Source organism: Miniopterus schreibersii (assembly GCF_964146895.1).
Source record: "Miniopterus schreibersii genome assembly, chromosome: 1".
Classification (NCBI taxonomy): domain Eukaryota; kingdom Metazoa; phylum Chordata; class Mammalia; order Chiroptera; family Miniopteridae; genus Miniopterus; species Miniopterus schreibersii.
Genome location: NC_138101.1, coordinates 3203768 through 3221358, shown reverse-complemented (window position 1 = coordinate 3221358; position 17591 = coordinate 3203768). Strand labels below are relative to the sequence as shown.

Genomic DNA, 17591 nt, shown 5'->3' with positions numbered 1-17591 from the left:
GAGGTGACTCGTCAATCAGGGCTCAAAAACTGGTCACAAGGCAAAGACCTGACGGTTGCATGTGTCTATTGGGACCCACTGTTGGGACCCCCATGCCTCAAGGGCAGGTGTCCTCCAGACCCTGCTGTCTGCTGCAGCCCGTTACTCACCACTGACCCACCCTCCTCCGGCCACACTCAACTCCTCCCCGTATTTCTAGCTACTGGTCCCTCTGCCAGGACTTTCTCAATTTCTACCCATGCCCTTTGTGTGGTAATGCCTACCTGGTCTTCAGTTTCAGCTGAGACACGGCCTCCTCCAGGAAACCAACCACAGCTGCACTGCGGACCCCACCCAGCCCCTGCTGGGCCGGGTGTCTCGGGCTCTCAGTGCAGATCACACAGTGTCACCATTGTTTGATTTCAACTCTGTGTCCCCGAATGGACCCTGAGCTCCCTCAGGACAAGAGGCCTGCCTCAGTCATCTCTGAGCCCCACTTATAGCTCGTTGGAGGGGTCTGTGAATATTGACCTGAAATGCACAGGTGGAACTTGCAATATTAAGGAACATAAAGTTTATAGTCTTCTATAAACACTAAATGTTCATAGTGCACCTGATAATTCAATTGAGGTAGCGCTCATTAAGTCAAAACAGAAATAAAAACCTTTCACAACATTCCCTTGAGCTATGTGTCTTAATTCATTTTATATTCGGTGAGTGTCTACCCTACCCAGGGGCCTGAATACAAACTGCATGGTGTTCATCTCACAAGGTCCAAGGAAGAAACCAGGAAACAAAGCCCTTTGATGGGCTGGGTCTCTCTCATCCTCTCATAAAGGCGCGCACACACGCACATGCACACGCATGCACACACTGACACACATGTGAGCAGATGCACACATATGCACACACACATGCATGCACACACGCATGCACTGCCACACATGTGTGCACAGATGCACATATGTGCACACAGACACACATATGTGCACAGTGTGCACACACTGGCATACATGTGCACACAGATGCACATGTGTGCACACACATACATGTATGCACACACACGCATACACAGACAGCTCCCTCAGACCGCTGCAGCCAAGCTCTTGGTCACTGGGGACTGCAGGAAGCAGGTGACGAAGCACCTTTGTTTTAACCAAGCGCTGTGGGGGGGCCAGCGGCAGGTCCGAGCGCTGAAAGGCCGGGAAGGGAGGGGACCAGGTCCTCGAGCTTCTGGAGGAAGAGGGGTGAGCACAGCACCAGCAGGGGACACAAATGCCCCACACACGTCCCAGGGACAAAATACCTCCCTGGGCCTAGGAGCCTTTCTTACCGTGGAGGACACCCTCCAACATAGACGCCTCCTAATAGCGGCCCCTCCAGACTCACGGGTCTCAATGGCATTTAAAAGCTTTGTTTGCCCCCCCCCCCCATGACAGGAGTTCACGTTCGCCGTAACAACACTGGGGAAACAAGAAGTCAGTCAGCTGCCTAGAACACACGCGTGTGTATGTTTTCAGCAGAGACCACAGGCTTTCCCAGGGCGGGTGACAGCATGGTAAGGCCTCCTTAAAGCACTGCGGCCGTGCCCGCCGCCCACCGCGCCCCCCAGCCCCCAGCGCTGCCCCGGGGACACGGGAGGCGCTCCGTCAGTGTGTGCGGCCCGGATGTCCAATGGCCACCCTGCCTGGAGCTGCAGCGTCGCTGACGTACCTGTTTCCTGCAGGTAGACATCCAGGTGGCTCCCAATCACAGCTGTTAAAGCCGCGCCGAGATCGACTGTGCAGCTCGTTATAGCCGCGTCCCACTGGCCCGCGAGGTGGAGAATCCCCCGAGGGGTGACTGCCCCGCCCGCTCGGATGAGCGTTATTCAGGCTGCTGGCTGATCTTCCAGCAGCCTTTTTTTTCAAGCCAATATCTGCATTATTTGAAAGGCCTGGAGTTATGTAAATATTCCTTTACCTCAAGCCCAACAGTCAAGGTAGCTGGAATTTACATTTTGTTTTGCGAAACTGAGCACACTCTCCGCCTGGAGTAACACTGCGCTTCCTTTACCTGTACGCCCAACGCGAAAAGTCTGCTTCTGAGAAGCCCGAGGGCCTGACTCTGAACTGAACTGTATTTCGATGACAGTGACCTGGATGGGAGGGGAGGGGAGGGGAGGGGAGGGGAGGGGAGGGGAGGGGAGGGGAGGGGAGGGGAGGGGAGGGAAAGGGGACAGGAAATTTACAATTGATTTCTTATCAACAGAAAAATAAACATGAGAATCTCGGCGACACGAGGCTCTGTACGTGGACCACATCTCAAGGAATCACCGCAGCCACTCTCAGCGGCCAGAGCTCTGCCGGAGCCAGACCCGAGGGGCACTTACGCGTGTCTCGGTCTGTACACCCCGCACTATAAATGGGACAGAGCGAAAAGTCCAGGCGCCTGATCCGCTCACCTAATTCTGCTACAATCTCATAAGGGGTAATTAAGTGCGGAAGACGCTAGGTCGTTGAGGGCTGTTGTGACAATAAGCAGCTTTAAATATTAGCTCCCCTCCAGTGAGCAAACTTTATTGGGCGCTCGCTCGCAGAGAATGGAGTTCAGACGGCTTTTCCAGGATAGGTTTACAGCCTCGTGGATGTTTATGGCCTTTAAGTGTTGCAGCTGTTTATAGGCCTCAGGTGGCACCTCCGAGGAGGATGACAACCAGGTGTTGCCCAGAAGAGGCTGCCCATATGGTGGGGTGAAGGACTGAGAATCGGGGATCTGGGCTCTGTCTGCTGGCACAGCTCCGCCATTGCCATGCTGCAGGACCTCATTCAGAGTGCGGGCTGTCCCTGAGCCTCAGGTCCATCCCCCCCACAGTGAGGAGGTCAGATTGGATGGTCTGTGCACCTTCCGTTCCTTTGGAAAATAGCCCCTGGCAATAAGAGCCAACATTTATAAGGTGTTCATCCTGTGCCAGGAGCCATTTCAAAGTTCTACGGGGAAAACTGTGGACACCCTGGTCCTGCCCTGGCTCTTTTTCCTGTGACTCTGGCTTCACGTGTTGGCTCAGCCACCATCAGATTTTTCAGCTGGCCACCTCGTAAGCTGCTAGGACAGCCCACAGGCTAAGGTTTTCTAAACCTTGAAATACTCGACAATTTTAATCAACGTGTGTCTGAGCGGCCCCGCCCGTGTCACATGGTGGGGACGCACATAGCAAAAGGCCCCCTGATGCCACTGCCCCGGGGAGGCCCAACCGCTCCCTCCAGAGCCTGGGTCACTCCTCCACAAGGGTGGGGAGATACCAGCACCTGTCTCCCCCGGGAGCACAGAGCCCCCGGAGGGCAGGGACCACGTGCAGACTCAACTCTGCCGTCCAGGGTGCCTGAGCAGGGCCTGGTGGGTGCTCGAAAGTGGTGAGAGGCATAAATAGAATGAGAGGTGGGGAGGGGACAAAGGAAGGCCAGGAGGGAGGGACGGCTGGGACGGGGACGAATCGATGCCTTGCGCACGAGTGAGCGAACAATTCAGGCCCGGCGGGCACACTCGCGAGCGCCGGGATCGCTTCCAGTGAGGCTAGAATGAGCGCCCCCCCATCCCCAGGGCACTGCCATCCATCTCTGTCAAGCCAGCTGGAAAGACGCGCCCAGAGCCTGGGACTGAGCTGCAGATACCCCGGGAACGAGCCCCCCGGGCCCCGCCGGCCAGGCTGCACGGCTGGTGTGTTCCTGTGACCTCAGCAAAGGGGAGGCAGAGGAGGCCTCTGAGCACCCACGCGGGGCCTCTCCAGGGCTGACCGCGGGGAGGAGCGGTGGGGGCGTCCTGGCCGGAGGAGCGTCCTCACAGGGGCCAAGGCTTTTCAGTCTCAGTGATTTATCATTATTTTCATTATACAGAAAAGAAAAACGGCTTAGAAACCAAGAGCCATTTTCCACGAGGTTGTGCTGCTCCTAAGGGGCCAAGCGGAACTGAAAATCTGCCCTTTTCACCCTGAGCCCTCCGCGTTTCCACCCCTTCAACCCCATGGATTTTCTCTGGATCTGCTCTGATTCTCTCCCTCCTTCTAATAGAAAAGCCCTTGCCCGCTTCTGGATGGCCCTGCTCCGCTCTCCCTGCAGGATTCCTCGTGTCCACTTCCTCCAGGAAGTCTTCTCAGATTACTCGTGCCTGCTCCCTTCAGCCCCCCACCCACTCCCTGGCTGGGTCCTGTGGGCTTTAACACAGAAGTCACCACCCTGTGTGGTCACTGTCTTCTTAATATCATTTCCTTCCTCGGTTTATTTACTCAAAAAAATTTACCGTGCCCAGCCCGGCGTGGCTCAGCGGTTGAGCATCGACCTAGGATCCAGGCGATCAAGGTTTGATTCCCGGTCAGGGAACGTGCCCAGGTTGCGGGCTCGATCCCCAGTCGGGGGCGTGCAGGAGGCGGCCAATCAATGACTCTCATCATTGATGTTTCTATCTCTGTCTCTTCCTCTCCTTTCCTCTCTCTGAAATCAATAAAGATATATTTTAAAAAACAAAGAAAATTTACCGAGCACCTTGTGAAGGGAAGACTGAGGCTGGGAAGGGAGTCAGATCGTCGTGCAAGGCGACACTGAAAGCAAGTCAGAAACGATGCGATGACAAATCCACTCGGTGAATATTGAGAGAATTGCCACATGACCCCCAAAGGCTCAGCTCTTTCCAACACCTGCCTCTCCCCAGGGGCTCTTTCCTGCCCAGTGCCTGGACATCTGCCCGGCCTCCCGGGTCAGGATGGCAGGTGTCACTCAGTAACCTGCCAGGTATTAGCCCAGCGGCCACCTGTCATCACGGGCAGATGAACCTTGCTCACAGTTCTTGGCTGAGGGCCCCAGAGCGCAGAAGGGTGTATCATTTCCACGCTAGCACCTTCCTCCTGTCCGATTACAGACACCCCGTGAGCAGCGAGGCTGGGCTCCTTCAGAGGATCCAACCATCGAGGGGGTAGGGGGGCAGGGGGGCAGGGGGGCAGGGGGGCAGGGAGGGCGACCTGGTGCCGCCCTAAGGCCCCGTCTCTGCACCCAGGTCACCGTCAGCCAGAGAGGGCAGGAAGGCGCGGGGTTGGGGTGGGGAGGTCACAGTAGCTGTGGACAGAAAGAGCAGGATTTAAGCCCGGATCTGCCGCCAGATGCAAAGCAGCTGAACTCCCTGGAGCCTCCGTTTCCTTGGCCCCAAGATGAGAAGGTTACGAGGTCAGAGATGGTGATAGACGGTGCGTTTATGACTCGGGGGGCAGCTCCTGAACGACTGGGACTGTCGCCCCTGCCCTCCTCGCCCGAAGAGGCCAGAGGGAGGACCGGAAACACTGTCAAAGTCCTTTATAGGGTTAGTGTCACCAAGCGCAGATAGACGCAGTTGGTGCCCTGCTCGAAAACTCGGGGTGGCTCCCTGCGGATTCCGAGGGGGATCCAAACTCCCCCTCACAGGACTTTGTCGCTGGGCTTCTCCCAGCTCCAGCCTCTCCTGCCTGCCACCCCCCCACCCCCATCTCCCATCTGCCAGGAGGGAGGGCGGCCCTGACCCCTACTCCCCCAGCACCCATCCATCACATCAGGCCACACTCCAGTGACTGGCTCATGTGGCTGCAGCCCCCGAGGCTGGCGCGGCCCCTCTCATCTGCGTCCCCAGCACCTGCACTGGGCCAGCCAGGACTCGCCCGGGGTCTGGAGCCAGTGAACTGGGGTGGGGCTGCCTCAGGCAGGAGCTGCTTGGTCCCATCAGTGGCTCCTCCCTGCAGGGTTCGGGTGCCCACAAGCGGGGGCGTCCTTTCTGACCTGGGCCCACGCCAAGGACCGCGTTCCGAAGGCTGGCGCTCAGGCAGCCCCGGGAGCGGGGGAGTGAGCTGGAGGTGGCGGGTCAAAGCTCCCCTCAGGACAGAAAAAATCCCAGACGTTGGGATGCCGGGGACAAGCGTGCAGTGGGAGGGGTGGGAAAGGAGGTCGGGGGAGGGGGAGAGAGAAGGGGGTACAGAGGAGGGAAGAGGCGGCTGCCTCCCCCCTTTCCCTCTAAAGCTGGAGGGGCAACATGGTGCAGGGCTGAGAGTGGACTCCAGGACCAACGCCCTCTCCCCTGAGCCCCTGGATGGTTAACTTAAGCTCTCTGTGCCTCAGTTTCCTTGTCTGTAAGGAGGGGTCTGGAGCGGAGCCCCACTGGACAGCTGTGCGGATGAAATGACCTAACAGCAGTGAGTGCCGAGAGGCTGCCGGGCCCCTGCTGAGCCGCGGGAGGCGTCGGCTGCTGCTTACAGTTCATGGACCCTTCAGACCGACTGAGCCTTCACCACGGCCTCCATTATCCTTCTGCCCAAACGTCATTGATACACATTTTTTCTGTAAGTTTCCTTTTACCAGAAAGCTCAACACAGAATGGAGCTTTTAAAACCAATCAGTTGCCACCCCCCTCCTCACAGGCTCCCCCAGCCCCTGCTTCCCGCAGAAGCCCCTCGCTTCCTGGGCTGGCCTCCAGGTCGGGCCTCCGCTGGGCTCTGTCCCCTGGTGCCATCGGCCTTTCTCCTCTGAGTCGTCTTCTCAGCCGCACTGATCTCTGGCACATGCTTTGTCTAGGCCTTAGCTTAAAATCACCAAAAAGGGGGGCAGGGCGGGTAGATTTAACACATATGCAGAGAGCGTCCGGGAGCTGGACTGAGACCACCCATATGTCAGGACCCTTGGGTGGCTCTTCCCTCTGCACAGAGCGGCCTGGGTGGGAAAAGTCCACCTTCAGCACAATTAAAAAAACAAAAACAAAAACAAATAAAAAAAAGAGAGCACAAGGAAGCTTGTCTTTCTTAGCCTGAGCTTTAGGTGCAGGGGAAAGTCTCCCTGGAGAATATGTGGCCACAGGCCTGTATCCCGTGGCCATTTAGGGTTGAGCTCAGACCAACCAAATGGCCCACGAACCTCCAGTTAGGAGATGGAGAAAAAAAGGTGCCCCGAGCCAGTGAAATCCCTGGCCAGTGATGCTCCCGATGTCCTTGAGCCTGTGATACCCTTGGGGCTGAAGCAGAGGCACACAGGAGTCCTGCAGGTAAAGCCTCAGGAACAGCTCAGAAAACAACATTCAGCGAGGGAATGCATGAGACATATGATCAGCAGGGTTTTCCAAGGACATCAAGCAACAGGACTATTGGACAGAAACCATAAAGTACATTCTTAAATTAATGTTTAAGCCCTGGCCTGGGTGTTGCTAAGTGGTTAGAGCACCGACCTGCACACTGAAGGGTCTCAGGTTGGATCCCCAGCCCACACTGGGGCGTGTGCAGGAGGCAACCGATCAATGTGTGTCTCTCGAATTGATGTTTCTCTCTCTTTCTCTCCCCTCCCTCCCTTCCTTACACTCTCTCTAAAAATCAATGAAAAAATATCCTCGGGTGAAGATTAACCAAAAAATAATTAATGTTCAACTTTTATACAGCACTTACTATGGGCTAGGGACTTCTCTCAGGGTTTTATATATATTGACTGACTCATTTATCCTCAAAATAGTATTAAGTGGGCATTATTGTAACTCCCACTTTAAAGATGGAAAAATTGAGGCAAAGAAAGATCACATGGACTAAATGTGAACCTCAGCAGTCTTTATGCTGCACAAAAGAATTACGAGCTTGAAGATTCATCCGAGGAAATTTCCTGGAATGCTACTTGGAGAGATGGAGTTAGAAAACATGAGAGAGATTATAAGCAGCTGAAGGGAAAGCCATTTCCTACAGTGTCAACACACATTGCAGAAGGAAAGAAATGAGAAAGCAGATATATAATGACAGAATTTTCCAGAAATGCTGAAAAATATAAACACTTAGACTCAAGAATCACATGTTTCAAATAGGAGAAATAAAAATAAGTGTCTTTTATTTAGCAGAACTCAAGAATCTCAAAGACAAAGAGAAGATCCTAAAAGCAACGAGAGGGAAGGAGGGAGGGGGAGAGAGAGAGAAAAAAAAACAAAACACTACCTAAAATATGTGGCAATTACACCAATAGCAGGAGTTTTGATAGAAGCCAGAAGACAATGGAATAACATTGTCACATTACCGAGAAGAAAGAGCTGAGAACCTAGAATTCTATCTCCAGCTAATGATCACTCAATAATGAAAACAAAATAAAGACATTTTTTGGGAAAAGACTAAGGACATTTATGTCTAAAATGCCTTGTGGGTAAAATACTAGCAAAAAAATGTGCTCCAGAGAGAACTAAATTAAACCCAGAAGAAAAAAATAAAATACAAGAAGGAATGGTAAGCAAAGAAATTGGTAATCTAAACATGTATTGACTCTATAAAATACTGACTAATTTGAGAAGTAGAAAAATACAGAGTGGAAATATATTACTGGACAATATGGAAGACACAAAAGGAGGTATCAGAATGAGAGCCTCCTAGTATCCTATATACAGGAGGAAGGTAGAGATATTAAGCCAAGAATGCACCTTGAAACTTTAAAGAGTAGTTGCTTACAGAATGGAAATATAATGTATACCTGGGGTGAAAGGTAGAATAAAGAAAACTTAATCAGTTTAATGGAAAGCAAGAAAATAGATAAACAAGGAACATGGCAAAGGCAGGGTAAATAATGGGCACAAAATAAGATGATGGAAATTATTATATCAGTTATTATAATAATTATGAATGAACTAAACTCTCCATTAAAAAGAGAGGGATCATCCCATTGGATTTCTAAAATATAGCTACCTGCTGTTACCAGAGACATAACTAAAATATAACAACAGAGAAAGGTTATAGAGAAACTCGTACCACGCAACTACTAACCAAAATTGACTCACTATAGTTATGTAACATTAAACAAAATAGACTGGAAAACATAAACCATTATTAAGAATAAAGGTCACTACCTTATAGTAAAACAAAAATTGATAGTATGATAGAAAAATACTAGCCTTGTATGCACTGAAAAATACAGCCTGAAAATACGCAAATCGCTGTTAAGAAAATTAGAGAAATTGCTAAATCTGCCACAATAGTTGGATATTTAAACATATCTTTCTCACACTTGAAAGATCAATCATACAAGAAAACAAATCAAGCCCGGCCGGTGTGGCTCAGAGGTTGAGCATCCACCTATGACCCAGGCGATCGTGATTAGATTCCCGGTCAGTGCACATGCCCGGGTTTCGGGCTCAATTCCCTGTGGGGGGCGGGGAGGGGGCAGCTGATCAAAGACTCTCTCATCATTGATGTTTCTCTCTCTATCTCCCTCTCCCTTCCTCTCCCTGAAATCAATAAAGACATTTAAAAAAGAAAGACAAATTGAGGCAAATTTGAAGAACACACTTAACAAATTTGATATAATTATATATATATAAAACCAGTAAGAACTAAATACATATTATTTTTAAACATACATGGAATATTTGCAAGAAGTGATCATATTCTTGGAAATAGAGCAAGTCCCCGCAAGTAAAAAAATACTGGGGGGGGTTGTGTATAATCAGTTTCCTGGGTCCCTTGAACCTGGGCCTCAGTTTCCTCAAATGAGAGAGTTGAGTTGATTCATCCCCAAGGGTCAGATAAGTGCTTTTTAAAAAAACAAAACAAAAAAACCGGACCCATCCCCAGTTTCAGTTCTGCTTACTATCGCACGGATCGAGACATATTTACTCTCACCGTAAAAAGCTGTCAAACCCCGTGCGCGATGTGACGTCAGTTTTCTTTCCCCCTTTATCATTTAAGACAAACGATGCCTCCTTTCCGCCTGGGCTGCACCCTAATCTCCCCGCTCGCCGCTGAGACAAACGGCCCCTGCCTCAGGCGGCGCACCTCCCTCCGCCTGCTCCTGTTTATCTCCGGCCTTGATTTACGACGGAAATGGAACAAATCCATCACCCCGCGGGCCCTCTGTCACTGTCCACGACCAGGCAGCACCCCCTCCCACATCCTGTCCCGCGCGTCCCCCGGCCCCTCCCGTCCTTTCTCCGCAGCAGGTCCCAAAGTTCCTAAAACACACACGCGGTCGTCCGGCTGGTGGAAGCTCCCCCGCGACTTCGAGGGGCCGCGAGCTCGCACGCCTACAGCGGCGGGTGAGGGTCCAGGCACCCGCCGGGTCCTCTCCCTGGGGCCTTTTATATAAAATATAAAAAGCATCCATCTAAATCTTCAGGGGCAGCTGAGCCAGTGAGGCCCGGAGGAGCCAGGCTCGAGGAGGAGACGCGGCCGAGGGCCAGCTGCGACTTTTTCTCTGGGGTCTTGCAACCTGGGGTCCAGTCATTGCGGCTCCTGGGGACGGAGAGGTGCCCTCTCACTGGGGCAGAGACACAGTATTAGAGACGGTTGGGGCCGGGGGGAGTTTCAAACATCTAGTTGGTTTCTCCTCTCGACATTTCACAGATTCCACGGCTGCTCAGCGTGGGGAGCAGATAAACCAGCAAGAAGCCTTGCCGGGCAGAGCAGAGCCCACCCTCCCGGGGGACTGTCCACAGGTCAGGCCCTCAGGAAGGTCCGGGCTCCTGAGTCACGGTCAGCAGTGCATGGGGACATGGGGACAGGAGGGCCACACGGAGGAGGCCTCGGGGGCACCCTGCCCCTCCGAGCCCCGCTGGCCTCAGCCTTCTGACTCGGCCCCTCTGGGTCGGAGGCTACATGGAGCCCCAGTGAGACACCCCCTTCGGGCAGCAGCCCGTTGGCAAGGAGGGAGCGGGGGATGTGCCCCGGGCCAGATGCCCCGTTCAGCACACACCTGAGCAGCCCTGGAGGAGCGAGGAGGGGGGCTGTTGGGCTCCTGCTGCCTGGACCCCACCCCTGCAGCTGCTCGGACCCTCCTCTGCCTGCTCGGCACCCAGGACAGCACCAGCACACAGTAGGCCCGCAGCAGTCCACGTGTGTGTCCAATGACTAAACCAGCAGTAACGGCAGGGCACTGGCTACTCGAGGCCCCGGGAGCTTAACCCATCAGCTTCCGTCTGAGCATCGGAGCGTGTGCGTGGTGGATGCTGACGCTGGGGCTTGGTCCCGTGGGAGGCAAACAGCACGCGTCCCAGACCTGGAGATGGGGACGGGGGACACGGCAGCAGCAGCTGGAGGCAGCGGGAGCCCCGCTACCCACCCCCGCTCTCCCCACCTCCAGCCTCGCACCTGCTTCCTGTCGCTAAATTACTCCCAGCCTCCAGAAGACAAGCTGCTAATCTTAGAGGGCTTGGGGGCCCTGGGGAGCACTTGGCTGAGATTTATAGCAGGGGGATTGATGTGTGTGTGTGTGTGTGTGTTGGAGAGAGATGTGAGTGCGGAGAGGGAGGAGGGGAGGGAGAAGGTGCTGGGAGGAGGAGAGGAGGGTATTAGTTCCAGGCAGCAAACCAAATGATGGGGCCTCCTGAGCTGGGGACAGGGCTTTGGGGACAGGCAGGCCTGTGCTGGGCCTGAGAGCTTCGTCCCTCACAAACCGAGTGAACCTAGGACAGACCTGAGGCTTCCACAGGGTTCTCGTGGGTAGAGGGAAGTAATACTGCTCAGCTCCAGAAGCTGTGAGAACCCCATGAAGCCTGGGGTGGACCCCTGGCACAGAGAGGGGCCTCTGACAGATGTTCCCTCCTTCTCCCGAGGCTGTGCAGGTGTGCTTCAGGGACACGCATCACCATTTGTCCCCTGTTCACTGCATAGATACCCTCAGAGCTCAGAACTAGAAGAAAAGTTCTGCAAATCGGTTTCCTTTTCTTGGAAAGTCAACACCATAAAACACATATTATTTCCCTTTTTGCTTTGACTACCAGGAAGCTCAGACCTCATTTTTCCATTCAATTGGCACAGCTGCCCATAGCCTCAGTGCCCAGTACAATTATTCTCTCCTACCCCCTCTTTAACTACTACATGACCCTGAGTTTTCACTCTTCCATAATACAGACTCTCGGGTCTGTCTTTTACGTCCTTTCGGTCCTTCTGGGAAGTAGACAGGGATATAGGTAGCATGCATGGGGGGATGGATTACACAGATACAGGCATGAAGGCCTGTGCCCCAGGCACTGGAATTTGTGCTTTAATGGAAGGAAAGTTGATTTCAGAGTCAGAGCCAGACAGACTGGGGCTCCACTCCCACCTGCGCACCTAGGAGCCTCAGTTTCCTCAGCTCCGACACAGGGGTGAAGCCCATCCCTCGCAGGCTGGTCAATGAGGAAGTTAGAGACACAGGCATTAAAGCTGCACAGGGTGACACCAGCTGTTATGTGGCCCGTGGGGAACACTGTGCCCCGTCTGGCCGCTCCTGGAAGATGGATGCAGTGGCCTGGCTTTGCCAGGTAGAGAACTTAACAACAACAACAATAATAACTTGCACAGTGGGCCTGGCTCTGCGCTTTAAGCCTCACTGGCTCATCTCATCCTTCCTAAGATGTGAGGTCCTGTGCTTGTCCCCATTTAACAGATGAGAACACTGAGGTCCAGAGGGCTTCAAACTGCCCGAGGTCACACAGAGAGGGCATGAAAGGCACAGTTTGAAGCCAGAGCCTGCTCTGAAGGCAGTGACCCCGTCGCTGCTCTGAAGGATGGCGGGCCGGGCAGAGGGGACAGGAGGGTGAGAGCTGAGAAGCGGGGCCCCGCGCGAGGTGACTGCGGCTGGAGCAGAGGCTGGATGGACTGCAGGGGTTGTCGGTCAGACCCTGCGTCCTGCAGACTGGCCCACGGGGAGGGAGAAGTTAGTGGGAAATTACCTTCCATGTTCCACAGGAATTTCTGTTTGAAAACCCCTTCCCTGGATGGCCGTGGATACTGGCCTTGCGCATGGAGCGGTGGCAGGTTGTACTTTAAGAGAATGTTAACCCCACAAACAGCTAAGAACAGGGCACCCAGCCTCCCCTTAACCCTCAGAACACCCTCTGTCAGCTGAATCCTGTTATTCGATCAGTTTCCACCAAGAAAACGGGGGCACAGAGGGGTTGAGCCACTTGCTGGAGGTCACACAGCTGGAGGTAACGGAGCAGGACCCAGCCCAGTCGGCCGAGGGCAGCCCTCTCCCTTAGCCGCTTATAATCTGCCGCCGGTGCTGGAGTCACTCATTCTAAGAGGGCCAACGAAGTAGCAAGTAGTAGAAATGAGATTCTTTCGGGTAAACAAGCAGGAACTTGTAGGAATGGAAGCCACCCAGCCAGCCACCTCCAAAAGGGCCACGGAGAGACCCTCGGTTCCACGGGCAGGCCTTTCGGGAGGGGTGGACCGAGGCAAAGGACCAAAGAGCCTGGAGGGAGTCACACAGGTTTGAGCTGTGCGGGGAGGGTCAGGGCCAAGGCTCAGCCCACAGGGCCCGAGCGCCTTTAAGTTTTACATTAAGTTTTTCATTTATGGAGAACCGCTCCCGGCTTGGCTGCAGGACCACACGGGGCCCCTAAGCAACGCTTCTTCAGTCCCCAGCATCATCTCCATCCGAGTCCCCCGGCCACCACCACTGCACCTCTCCTAACCCCCTGGCCTTAAGTGATTCTTCCTCATGCAGGTTTTTAAACTTTACACGCAGAGATGGAACAATGGGCAGCTTTTACCTTGTTCCAGGGCCTCGGAGCTACATGGGTATTAACTCGTCCCTCATAGCCACCCTAGGAGGAGGCGCGCCCATTTTACAGGTTAGAAGACAGACGCAGAGAGGTGAGGCAAGGAGAGGAGCTGGGATCCAAGCCCAGGCGGGTGTGTGTGCTCAGCTCCCGGGCCGCCCAGCATCAGAGGGGAAAGAAAGAGGGGCACTCACCTGGGCAGGAGCACTCTCGGCGGGGTGCTTGTCACAGGACACGCTCGGGCTCCGATGAGGTAGGACAAGGTTATGATGATGTTATTTCCACTTTCACAGGACGAAACTGAGCCTTCAGCTTAGATCCACAGCTTGAGAATGATGAGGCTGGATGCGAAGGCAGGTCTCTGAGTTCATCCTCGCTGCGCTGCTCGGAGGAGCAGGCCTGGGGACCAGCCGCTGTGTTGGGTGTCCTCTCTCCTCTGCCCTGGCCCCTGCCCTGGCCTCTGCCCACCCACCTGTGCCTCCTGGGCCCAGCCAGGCTTCTGCCCCGGAGGAGACAAGGGCTGCACCAAGCACAGCCCAGAAGCCCTGGTCCCTTCTCTAGGGGCCCCATTGGGAGCTCCCTCTGCTCTGGGACCATATTGCCCTTCATGGCTCAGCCCAAATGCCACCTTCTCTGCTCCCCCAGCCTCCAAACTCCCCAGGGCTTCATCAGCCTCCTGCCCTGGTGGCCAGACCCCAGCTTCCCTGCAGTCAGGCTCACCCATCACCCCCCTGCCCAGGTGCGAGCACCTGTGGGATGAAACACAGCCCATCCCTCGTTAGGGTCAAGAAGCAAATGCCTGCTCACTGGCTCCCACCTGCTCACTGGCTCCCACCTGCTCACTGGCTCCCACCTGCTCACTAACCCCCCCCCATGTCTGTCTTGTCAACTGCTTCAAACCACACCTGGCCCACAGCAGGGGCTCAAACAGTAAATGTTGAATTGAATCAATATATCAGGTGGGTGCTGGGGGAGGCAACAGGGACCCCCAAGCATTGCAATGGGAGTGAAACTGTACAAGCTCAAAGTGGGAGGAGGTGGGGTGGCCAGGACTCTCAAATGACGGGGGATGCTCTTCTCTGACCAGCGATTCCTTTCCCGGGACCTACCCTCAGATGTAGTCACTCGTGTATGAGCAGATGCACATATGAGCACTGTCACCTCAGTACCGGCGAAACAGCAAAGGGCAGGAAACAACACACACGTGCATTGAAAGGGGGCGGGTAACATGCACGTTATGGGAAACGACCTGCCTGTTCGGACAATAGATATTCCATCATGTTCTCAAGTGGAATATATATTAAATTTAAAGGCAGCGTGCAGGACAGAGTGCGGGGTATGTCACCCTCGGGTAGAAAGGGGGGGTATGAGTGTGCCGGTGTGTGGCTGCTAGAATATATAGGCCATCTCTGGGAGGCATCATAAGAAACTGGCACACGTTTGCCTCTGGGAAGGGAACTGGGAGGAGGGGTGGGCAGGAAACTTGCACTGTGTAGACTTCTGTGCCTTTTGAATTTTGAACAGCGAAAATGCTTTACCTGTACTAAAAATACACGTTAAATGGAACATGAGAGTCACCGTGGGATTCCTTCTGGCACCTTTTACTTGGCGATCACAGAAAGACATGTATGTCCATCCCCATTTCCTATCCGACCCTACCCCTGCCTACAGGGCCTTCCTCCCTGGCCAACCCCTGCTCATCTCCAGGGCCCACCTCAGTCGGCACTTCCTCCAGGAAGCCCTCCCTGATCTCCTCCCTTGCTGATCAGGTGCCACTCTGTGCCCCTGGACCCTGTGTTTTTCCTGCCACACTGCCACTCTTGGTCTATCTGCCTCTCCAGGAGCCTGAAGGATGGGGACCAGTGTGGCCCAGCCCCCAGCCTCTTACCTGCTCTGGCAGGTGCTTAGGAAAAGACCTACTGAGCAGACGCTGGCCACATGCAGACCGCCTCCACAAGGGCAGGACGGGAAACAGGCAGCAGGGAGGGAAACACACTTAGCCCCCGGCCAGGCCGACTCTCCCATCTGATTTGCCTGAAAGCCCAGCTGGGGCCATCCTGCGGTAGTGGGGGAGGGGAGCACTTACCTTGCTGGGTTCAGGGTTCCTGCTCTGAAGAGCCTGGCCAGGCACCCCTGTTGTTGATCGCTGACAGCCGGTTTGACAGATCATTTTCCACCGCTGTGGCCAGGCTGCCCCATCTGGCTGGTCCCCGGGGGCCTTGGGTCACCGCCGGGGTGCTCCTGGTGTGTGGGCTGGCCCGAGCCAGCTGCTGCATGCCCATTCCTGCCTGGCCCTGCTCGGTCATCTGAGCGGGCTGGGAGCACCTGACCAGGCTGGGCCCTGGCTGCAGCAGGCCCGTCCGTGGCCTCTTCCGAGGGCCGGGGTCCACGGCCCAGGAAGGGAAACCCTGAGCCTGCCATCTGCCACCGCATTCACAGCACAAAGCAACGCCAGTGTGGGGCGGCCCCAAGTGCCAGCCCCAGGCGGCGATTCACAGCTTGGTCGGTAAGTGGTTTCTGCCTTTGGAACATGATTGATTGCGGTCCTCGGTGACTGCAAAGCTGCCTTGGCTTCCTCTAATGGGCTTCCCCTGCTGCCGAGCCCCCAGGCGCGGGGTGGGGGGGGGGCCAGAGGGAGCTCTCAGGTGACAAGACGCCCGGCACCTGCCTGACGCAAGGGCTGCTGGCTCAGCAGCGCAGCTCAGCTGGCCGCTCGCCCCGACTTCACCGGGTCACATCCTACTCATTGTACTCCTGCTGCTCAAAGCTAATGGCATTGTCCCCAAAGAAAGGGGCGGAACCGAAGGAGATCACGGACCAGCATTGCTGACCAGCCCTGCTGGGTGCTGCCGACTGGGAGTTGCAGGGGAGGCTGTGGTGGCCAGGACGGCTGAGGGGATGACACCGGTGGTTTCCCACCTGGGGACTCCTTGGGCGGCAGTGAGGGAGCTGCAGGGCCTTGGGGACAGAGACGGCATCTTCTCCATTCCCTGCACATACGCGAGGCCTGGACCTCACACTGTAGCCACCACTAAATGTCTCCTGAACAAATGGATGGGTGGGCCTGGGACACGGGATGGGCCTGAGGCCCATGGACGCGACCACATGGACGCGGGCTCCGTGAGACGGTAGCAGCCGGGCACACTGCCGCTCACCGCGTCACGTCGCCTGTCGTGCGAATCCAGGGCCCGTTTCCCTCATTGTGCTGAGGTTGGACCCGTAAGATGTTAACATCGGGGAGGCTGGCAAGGGTCTGTGGGAACTTCCTGCACTTTTCATTTCAACACACGAAGTTAAAATACAGCCCTGGCAGGGGTGGCTCAGTGGTTGGAGTGTTGGCCCCCCCACCCCAAAGGGCCTCGGGTTTGATTCCTGGTCAAGGGCACACACCTGGGTTGCAGGTTCAGTCCCCAGCCCGGTCGGGTGCATGCAGGAGGCAGCCAATCCGTGTCTCTCACATCGATGTTTCTCTCTCTTTTTTTCCTCTCTCTCTTTCCCTCCCCCCTTCATTTAAAATCCACATGCTTTGCCTACTGCCCGGGGAGCCCTCAGTTTCTTGCCCGGGTACCTCCTTGGCCCGACGTGGCCGCCGCAGCCAGGAGGGAACAGAACGGGGCAGGTAACTGATCTTCCCGCGAGCCCTCCACCAGCCGCTCCCGAGGAGAGAGACGATGTCTCTGCTTGGTGAGCCCAGAGAAGGGGTCTGGGCATCTGTGGCCCAAGCTCCCTGATGCTCTTTCTGGGTGGCCCGCCCTCAGGATGGAGGCATCCTTCCACCCCTGGGTCCTGGGGGAAGGGAGGGGTGCTGGGGGGGATGAGGCAGTGACCCCTTGCCGCTGGCTTAGCTGGGGCTGCCTTGCACGCTCCTCCAGCGGCACCCCCAGAGTTTAGTCTCATGCCTCAGAGCCTTTGAACACGCTGTTCCCTCTGACGGTAACACCCTTCCCCACCTCGGGCCCAGGGGCTCCGCTCAGCCCGCCATTCCTTCCTGAAGCCGGGTACAGCTGGCCTTTCCCTTCGTCACGCAGCTCACGGCACAAGCTCGACTGACTGCCCGGCGATCTGTTTACATGTGTCCCCCGTCGCCCTGTGAGCTCCCTGGGGTGGGACCAGCACTGCTCATCTCTCTC

General features: G+C 55.2%; 1 protein-coding gene across 1 annotated transcript in view; it reads left to right on the top strand.

The window, feature by feature from the left end:
* The window catches only part of STK32B (serine/threonine kinase 32B), a 616411-nt gene that overhangs the window by 329848 nt on the left and 268972 nt on the right, over positions 1 to 17591 (top strand). The window lies entirely within an intron of this gene.